This window comes from Passer domesticus, chromosome 1 (genome assembly GCF_036417665.1).
Source record: "Passer domesticus isolate bPasDom1 chromosome 1, bPasDom1.hap1, whole genome shotgun sequence".
Classification (NCBI taxonomy): Eukaryota; Metazoa; Chordata; class Aves; order Passeriformes; family Passeridae; genus Passer; species Passer domesticus.
The window spans coordinates 69,979,698-69,988,862 of NC_087474.1; the positions used below are offsets into that span (position 1 = coordinate 69,979,698).

The following is a 9,165-nucleotide window of genomic DNA, read 5'->3' on the forward strand; positions in this document are numbered from 1 at the left end:
TTTCACCTCCTGTCCCACAGAGGCTGAACGCTGACTGTCCCACTACCCCAGCTGCCTGTGGGGGAGCTCAGGCCAGCGCTCCGTCTCTCCTTGGGCTGAGGCTGTGGCTCCAAATGACAGCAAATCTGAGCCAGCAGCCAGCTCCCACGACAAGGGGTGTCCCCACATGTCTCTCGTTGTCACCTCCTCCTTACCACCAGCCATGGTCCTTATCTGGCCCCTGGGTGAACTGGCGCAGGGAGAGGGGCAGGACAAGCCAAGCCTCCCCAGAGAGGCACTTCTCAGTGTGGTGCTGTCTTAGTCAGGAGAGCCATTAAACAGCAGCAAGCACAAGCCATTGCTAAAAGTTCTCTGAGTGTCTTTTCACATGTGGGCTAGAAAAGTGGGAGGCTGTGGTATTTCTGCAGCAACTAAGAGACCTGAAATAAGCAGTATGGTAAGCACCATTCTGAAAACACATTCTCCTATTCCCTGGAGCAAATACATTCGGTGCCTCATGCTGAAAAAGAAATAAATGAAACAAACCAAAACAGCAGGTTAGGACCTGGAAAACAAAACCAGCTAAACATAAATAAATAATGGACATCTTGCAATATAGTAAAATACTTAGGCATTGTCATCTGTTGCATATTACAGTTTCATTTACATTGGAATTTTCTTTGTTTTCCTGCAACAGTTGTGTTACTGTATTATTTTAAAACTAGTCAGTAATGTGAGTAGAAGAGTCTATCTTTGCATTATTCTGGCCAATATCATATTATACTGTGGAAGAAATGAGAGTTAAATCAATTTTAATGTGTCATTTTAGTAAGATTACAACCACAGTTCTCGATTGCAATTATGGAGATAATTACAATTTCATCGGTACTGCTTAATATTAGGAATACAAAATTTACCTTTGATGAACAGATCATTATGTAAGATGAACCCAAGATATTTTTCTTTTAAATTGTATCTTGGCTTGTTTTATTTCTTAACTTTGACTATTTAATAAAGGCATAAAGAGTTTTACAGGTGGGGTATACAGAAACAGATTTACTGGTTCAACATCAAATTCCTGTACAGTGATTTGAGAAAAAAAACATTCATTTTGAAGCAGCTCTGGAGGCTGAGTACAGAGATTATTAAATGTAAGTTTTATATATGCAGAAAAATTGCTTTTGCATGAATTTACTTTTAAAATGTTAATATATGCATAAGAAAATTGTGTTTCTTAATCTCTGAAGAAACACTTATCACTAGGAACCGCTTAATTCTTTTCCTGTGCTTGATTTATTAGCTTATGAAATTATGGTAATAGTTTGCATGTTAATGGTTTTGGGGCTCAAATGACCTGATTTTAATAATGAAGTAATTTATGCAGTAAATGTAATCAGCATCTATGAATCTCACTTAAAAGAACATGCCAGTGAGTACCTATGCTGAAAACAAATGACTGTCAGCATGGAATACCCTGTATGTTATGACAGGTAACTGGGATAAGCTCAGCTCAGCACACCCTTTAGGCTGGCTGGGTCTATTCTGACAAACAGCACTGAAACTGGCAACTGCAGCTCTAGCAACTGTTTACAGACCTTCCATCACAGGCTGACTTTGACTCTTGGTCATCTTCTAAGGAAAAGGACAAGGATAGGAGATGGGCATGGCCAGAACTGAAGCTGGAACCAGTAGGAATTCCTGAATGAATAGAAGAATCCTGTGGCACGGAGACCTGACATACCTGGACAAAGTGGGTTGCAGGAGACAGGAAAGTGTTTGTTTAGGGAAGAAGTTTTAAGTCCTCTGAATTACAAGAAAAAAGGAGACTTTTATTAAGGATTTGACCTGCATGGCATATAGAAGATGCAACCCCCTGAAACATTTGGTAGGCCCATGTGAAACGGATCCATCACAAGGATTCTTTCCTAAAACATCTGTATTTACAGACCTGCTCACTGTCAGGATGCCTATGAACCATGTCTCTGCTCCCTCATGTCATTTACAGTGCTGTTCCCCAACATGAGAAGAAACACCAGACTGGACTTTGAGAAGCAAACTTGGAAAAGCTTTCTTTGCAGTAAGGGAAGCTTGTGTTTTGATAACCTGCTGAACACTGAGATTCATTTTGGTATAAAAGATTCAAAAATATATTACTAGCTGCCAAATATGATCTAACTGTTCAAACACACAGACAGAAGCTGAAGGAGGTCAGATTAGACATTAGCCAAAATGTATGAAGTCAATGGAAGAAACCCCATTGATTCAGCAGAGCTGGATCATTTGTTCACCAAAGAAATCCCTAAGGGTCAGAAGTTGTCACCACTTCCAAGGACCAAAACTGTAAAACTATCTTTTGTAATTAACAAATGCTTTGAGTGCTGCATCTCAAGCATGATACAAAACTATCTTCAAACACCATTTCCAGAGCTGCTCATTTTTCAAAGCAAAAAGGTGTTCTGTTCTGGAGTATGGCTAATGCTATCTATTCCTGAATTCAGACTGTTAGCTTTAAGAAATTTATGTCATATCCTAAAGGGAAAACAAGCAGAAGGATGAGATACTTTAGCATTTTTAAAGTTTTATTGTCTCATTCATAGGGTCCATAGAAGCCCAAGGAAGGGATCATGCAACAGAAGCCCTTCAAACCCTACCCCTCCCCACCGACTGTGTATTCAGGTGCTGGGTAGGGCCTCCCATGGGAAGGAATTGACCAAAGCCAGGGCTGCTGCCTGCACGCAGCGTCAGGGCATGGCGAGGCTGACCCTCCACATTAGACCTGGATAGGAACCGGAGAGGGCAAAAAGAAACCTGGTAAAAAAGCGTCCCCGTAGAGGAAGAGACAGGGCTTATTCTTCAAGCGGCAAAGTCCCCAGCTCCCGAGGAGCTGAACTCCGCCGGTGCCATCAGAGCGAAGCCGATCAAAGGCTGTGCGTTTGCTTTAGCCGCGGATGCCATGCACGCTGTTGCCATGGCGCCGTGACAGCTTAATGAGCTGTCGCCTGTCCCCCGAGCCGCCGTCACCAGGCACACGCGGCCGCCCTGCCCCCGCTCTCCGCGGAAGGAGCCTGGGCAGGCCCTGGGAGAGGCTCACCGATGAGCCCCGGCTGCTCCGAGCTGCCTGCCCCGTCCCTCTCGCAGGCCCAGACATCCTTGTCTCGCCAAACAGGATTTCTGGAGGTGAAATTTCCCCTCCTCCATTTCCCTGTGTTGTGCCTGGAGGACATTCCCCTGACAAGAGGGACCTGCTGTCGGCGGCAGAGGCAGGGTCAGGAAGGCGGAAAATAAAAGGAGAAATTTCAAAGTTCAGACAGTTTTCTTGGCAGACTATGACAGCTCAAAGGGGTAAGGATCTGTCTGATGTTTACTTGGAAATCCAACAAGAATAGCTTGCCGCTGACAATCTTAGGCTCACAAAAAGGAGCCCAAGCCGCAGAGCCCCAGCACCGGCTCATGCTTCCCATGGGACACGCACACAGACACCCGGACAGCCAGCACCTGCCTTTCAAAAACAAACAGGAAAATCCCGGCCAGCATTATCTTCCCTGCCTGTGGGAATCTCAGCTTCCCTGGCTGGCTCAGGACGGGGGGCCCTGTGGTTTCCCTGGCTGGAAGAGGAGAGGGAATGCTGCCGTGAGTGCCCTTTGCTCCCAGACAAAGGCTGGGCGCTGGGAAGGCGGCAGCATCCCCTGCCTGCCATTCCGGCTGAGAGCTTCCCACGAGTGAAGGGGAATGGCGGCTCACATTTGTTGGGGGAAGAGTGTGAAATCTGCAGGGAAGAGCCGGGGGAGCTGTAGTGAATCCTCATCTGCTGTGCCTTGTGTAACCATGGCTGCTTAGCCGCAGCACGGAAGGCTGGGAGGTTTCATACTGGTGTGTAAGCTCCTAGCACTGAAATACAGTATTTACAAATGGACAAATTTGCTCTGGGTATAACACTGTACCCCTAGAAATTAGCTTGGTGGAAACCAGTTTTGTATTTGCTTATCTGTGTTAAAGCAGAACAGAAACATACCATAATACACTCAAAACGTTAGGTGATTTGAAGCTATCAATTTGTTCATTAGCTGGCTCAAATAACAGCAGGCTGTTAGCACAACCATCTTTGTTTCATGCTAGTCTTGTTTCTTACATTGTGTCTTGATTTAATATCAGTCTTTAAATATTTCTGGGCAAGAACTTGTTTCCCTTTATACTCATTCTACCCTTAATAAATAAGCCTATGTTCCAACAATGCCTGTAGTTTCTAAAATGTAATCAGCAATAATATTTATTGCTTTTTTGTGTGCCCATCCAGAAAAAGAAAATTGTTGCCAGAATAACGCTCAGAACAATAACAGGATGCAAATGTGCACCCTATTCTCCCAGCTTGCATGCTTCACTCAAGAATCATGTCAGTTCATGGGGAAGTCAGTGGGAAACCTGACCAAATGAGGACTTCTGATTTGTGTCCCAGGCATCTTTTTGTTGCATTTGCCACAACTGATGCCTTTTTGCTTTTCTCTCTTCACATGCCAAAAATGCTTGTAGGCCACAATGTGAAATCTACAAAATTGGCCAAAAAAGTTGCTGTATTTCAAAAATAGGTATGAAGAACAACATATTGCAAGCTGAGAGGAGAATAAAAAATATGGGATTTAATATCTTCATGATTTTAAGAAAAAACAATGAGAGAAAAAGCCCATCTTCTAGTAACTGAATACCCTGATAATGCCTAGAAATGGTTAACCATAGGGACACAAGGTTTTGCACATCTCTGCCTCTTCCACTCCACACTCCCTCTCCTGAATCTAACATCTCCTGCCTCCTTCAGTGCTGTTTCATGGCTCTGTGACTCCTCTGCTCTGCCTGTGACCTGCCTCTCAGAGCATCTTTGTTGCTCCCCCCTCCCCAGCAGAGCAGCCCCAGGCCAGGGTGACCTCTCCCTTGGGATCTTTTGTCTCATGCTCTCAGCCAGCACGGAGTGACAGGGAGCAGGAGTGACAGCGAGCAGGATCCCCACCCCAGCGCCTCCCTAATCAAGCAGCGCTCACACAGCTCACACTCCTGCCTGCAGGCTTCTCTCTTTAATGTGACATTGATCATCATGACACAAAATGGTCACAGATATCACTTCCTAAAATTCAGGAATGTGACAGCTAGAGACAGAATCGCTAGTCTATGGCCTGAAGACTATACGGATTATTCAGGTCAGGATAAATCAGGATGGATATTTGCCCTACTTCCATATTCTAGCTATTAATAACCAAAAGCACGCCAGATTGTGGCTTGTTCTGTGTGACTGCACAAGGGAGCAACGCTCCCTCCCCCACGCCTCCACATACACATGCACAGACGAATATTTTTGGCTAACGTTTGAAAGCCATTCGCAAACCCAGCCCCTGAGCTCTGATTAAAGCCCCAAGCACATGGAGGCCCTCCTTCACCAGGCAAGAAGGGAAAGCCAAAGCAGGCTGAAAAAAGATACAGGAGACCTCTCCTGGTCTACTGCCCCAGAAACCCTGAAGAACGCAAGCTGCTGCTCTCCCTTGTTTTCTTCAAGGCACAGCTCAATTCAGTCAGTCAGGGCTCACCCCTTTTCCCAAGTACACTGCTACAAAATGAATATCCTCTTGGGAGGATAGAGAAGCTGCCTTGAGAAACACAGCCACACTGCTCCTGGCAAGATTTCTCTCCATCACACCTATGCAGGATTTCAGTAGGAAGAAGCAGCACTTCCTCCCTAATACTGAAAAACAGAGACCATACAGATACAGAATTAAATTAAGTTGCACCTTCTCCAGCTTTAAGATAGCAAGTGAATTATCCTTCATATTGAGTCAGCAGCCACCTTTTAGGGAGATGCAATGCAGAAATTGCACAGTGTCTCTTTGCAGGATACTAGCTTTTGTGAGCCGTCTTTAAAATTTTGGAAGATCAAGACTCTGAAGCTTGAAGCTCTGCTACTTTTAAAATAGTCTTTCAAAAGCCAGCTTTTGCTTTTGATTGCAAAGAGGAAAATAGAGATATTTTTCAGACCACTGACATGGAAGAAAAACTGCCCTGACAGCTGAGACAACTTCCCTGAATAGGATCCCTCTGCTCTTGGGAGTTGGAAAGCTATTCTTTGCCATCCCTTTTGGGGCACTTATGCAATCTGCTCTAGCAACTGGTGCCAGTTCAGTTCAGCTACAGACCAGACTCTCTGGACAGTCTGTCTAAATGCCATTCCTGGGATTTGCCTAGGAATCAAGACTTTATACTTCTCTCAACCACCGTATTCATGGTCTGTTACTGTAAACCATTATGGCTAGTCCCAGTCCATAAAATGCCACTGGTTCCCATTTGAATTCCAAAAAGATAGCTTTTATGCAGCAACTGCAGCACCCGGCATTTACGCAGCACTAGATGAACTGCCTTCTGTCTGTGTTTCTAGACACTACTCCATATTTTATTTATCAGCTAAAAGCCAAGCAAAGTAACAATAACAAGAGTAGGTGGAGTGCCAAAGGAGCACACAAGCCTCAACAACACTCATTTTCCCTCTCCTGTTTCTCTCCTGCTCTTGCCTCTGATCTTAGTTAACACAAGGCATCAGTGACTGCAGTTCATAATCCTTGCATCTTTGGTGCTCTGCTGAGCAGAGTGCTCGTATTTCTATGCAGTTTCAAACAGGCTCTTCCTGCTTAGCTCATTTAATAACTAAATTTGCTAGATCTCTATGCGTTATTTGGCAGAGAGCATAATAAACAGTTGCCAAGTCCTATCTTGGGTTACTCTTCCAGAGGTTCTTTAAGCTGGGGAAATAAAAAACTGTCCTTCACTTTATTTCAGTAAGAAAAGTTTTTCTTTTTCCACTTCCTTTGATTCTAATCATAATATTATCCTGGACAGAGACATCATCAAATAAATACTGGTCAGAGGTTTCCTGAGGATCTGAACTAAGAAATAAAATAGAAAGCACACTCTAGTCTTCCTTCTTTCTGCATTGGATTATTCAATTGAAGCAACTGTATTTTTGCTTATAAAGGTACACGTTGGTCTAAATCCTCTACAGCAGTCCAGTAATCTGGATGTGCTGATAATTGCTCAGTCACTTACTGATTAACACAGGTATCTCAATTTCCAGGAGAACTGGAGCTTACCCACTGAAAACAAGTAGAAAAATCTCTAGGCTTGTTACATTAAAAGGTCAGCAAGGAAATGAGTGACAACTTGGGGAAAGGAGAAAAAAGATGTAGCACTCCCATATTACAAACGGAATTTTAAATAGACTTTTAAGGATATATGTGAAGGGGAAAAATATTAATATTTCCTTTTTCTCTTTTCATCCCTGCTAACAGAGAAAATAACAATTTGGGTTACTGGCCTTTCTAAATCCAGGGAGTCAAACATGTCATTAATGACAGCAGCGGGAACAGCTCCTCAGAGGAAGCACAGAGAAAAGGCAATAGAGAGCTCAGGTAGATAGGTGGGATCCAAAGGTTTTGAATTGAGCAGAGATAGAAGATGCAAGAGAGATTTCTCTTCTTATTGTTGGCCCTATCAGTCAAAATCTGAAGCAGGAGATCTGATGTACCTTTCCTTCATGGCTCAATAGCTATGATAGAATATGGCCCTCCTTTTCAGATCTAAACTATACGAATTAAGAATGACTGCTGGGTTGACAGCTGGAACTGTTTGTAATATGGAAGAAAAACAACTTTGGGGAGAGAATAAGGAAAAATGGGATTATGTCCACTTAGAAGTGAGATTCAGATATGGGAAAAGCTTACTCTTGAGCTAGAGTTGGCTTCTATTTACTGCAGATGCTTATTGCTGTATTGGATCCCACATTACAATTAGCAATTGAAGCATCAAATGATGAAAGTTTGATTTCATTTGCAAACATATTTATACATATATATATATATACACACACACACAAGATGTGTGTATACATATAGATACTTATATATATGTATATTTGCACTGTATTTCTCATCAGTGCAAAATACAGAGGCTTAGCAAATTGTGTACTTACACACTTCATATTTTCTGCTACTTTTCATATAGTATTTGGGCATGGCTGACCATGTTATTAACAGCCTTTCGTTACTTAAATATTGAAGCAGCTAATTATCATATTTCTGAATTATAGAACTATGAAATTTCATGCCCTCTTATAAAAGGTACAAATATAAAATTGACATTGTATGAGAGGTCCTTTTGTTCAAATACAATACTGACTTTGTGGAAAAAAACCCATGTATGAATGTGGTTTTCTATAGTCACTACTTATTTTTCTTATTCCCTGTATCATAGAACATGTGCTAATATTTAGGGAGGCCTGCTGGAGCTCTTACAGTTATTTTTTCATGCCTGACATTGTGCTATTTTCCTTTATACATCCTTCAGAGAAGCATTTGTCCAATAAAAACCTCTCTTCCTAGGGGAAATTCCCTTGCAGAATACTGTCAGCAAGACCTGATACCTGGCAAACAGGAGGAAACCACATCGGAGTCAGCTTCCCAAACAAATCTAAACTCACCCTCATGTTCCTGTGCATGGTGAAGCAACAGCTCTAACTTCCAGCACTGTGAGCAAGTGATGCAAACAGACTCATGCATTTCCTGGGAGGCTGCTGGGAGACAAACAACTTTGCAGCAGCACACTGTGGATTATCAAATACGTGCACATGTTTATGACAGCAATATTGAAACAACAGGCTGCTTCTTTCACATGTCTCTGTAACCTGTGCACAAAGGGAGTCTCTTTCTGTTCTGTTTCTGGGTGCTGCTCCTTGATCCAAAAAAAGAGAAGTGATGGCCTGTCCCTCTTTCTTCCTTCCCATAAGTACTTGAGATTTACATGGTTTTGTTTGCTTCACTGAGAAATGGAAAAAAGACTAAAGAAAGGTCAGATGCTCCCAACAGAATATCTTTTTCTTATGAAAGGGTAATATTTACCTATCCAAAAGCATTTTATTTACTCACAGAGAAGAGGGTAGGAAGGACTTTGGAGGCAGAACATATAAAGTTAAATCTGGTTTTGCAGAGGCAATCAAGAAGGGTTCTCAGGAGATAATTCTGAGAGATCAAAAGTCAGTTTAGCTCTTAGACACAACTTGGGTGTTCTTACTCACCAACACTGTCACCTACTTCCTATGAAGAATTCATCCATGTTTCAAAGGACAGCAATAATCCCACTTAAAATGCTTTCTACAAAAAC

General features: G+C 42.7%; 1 long non-coding RNA gene across 1 annotated transcript; it reads right to left on the reverse strand.

The window, feature by feature from the left end:
- Positions 1-369: 369 nt before the first annotated feature.
- LOC135302384 (uncharacterized) lies at positions 370-2,923 on the reverse strand. Its single transcript, XR_010364027.1, has 3 exons — positions 2,788-2,923; positions 1,575-1,720; positions 370-499 (listed from the first exon to the last, which is right to left on the reverse strand). It is a non-coding gene; the product is annotated as an uncharacterized LOC135302384 (long non-coding RNA).
- Between the last annotated feature and the right edge of the window lie 6,242 nt (positions 2,924-9,165).